We start from the raw sequence: 426 nt of genomic DNA, 5'->3' as shown, positions 1-426 counted from the left end.
TCATCCCTGCACCAAATGGCAAGCAAAATCTCGTTTTGTGCCAATTCTGGCATCAAACGCCGGGCTGGTGCCCATTTTTGGTGTTTAACGCCAGCTTCTTGCCCTTTTCTGGCGTTTAACGCCAGTCTGGTGCCCCTTTCTGGCGTTAAACGCCCAGAATGGTGCCAGACTGGGCGTTAAACGCCCAACAACTAGCCTCACTGGCGTTTAAACGCCAGTACGCTCTCCTCTAGGGTGTGCTATTTTTCCTTCTATTTTTCATTCTGTTTTTGCTTTTTTCATTGATTTTGTGACTTCTCATGATCATCAACCTACAAAAAATATAAAATAACAAAAGAAAATAGTTAATTATGAAACATTGGGTTGCCTCCCAACAAGCGCTTCTTTAATGTCAGTAGCTTGACAGAGGACTCTCATGGAGCCTCA

The sequence above is a fragment of the Arachis duranensis genome, chromosome 1 (assembly GCF_000817695.3).
Source record: "Arachis duranensis cultivar V14167 chromosome 1, aradu.V14167.gnm2.J7QH, whole genome shotgun sequence".
NCBI lineage: Eukaryota > Viridiplantae > Streptophyta > Magnoliopsida > Fabales > Fabaceae > Arachis > Arachis duranensis.
Note: the sequence above shows the minus strand (reverse complement) of the source record.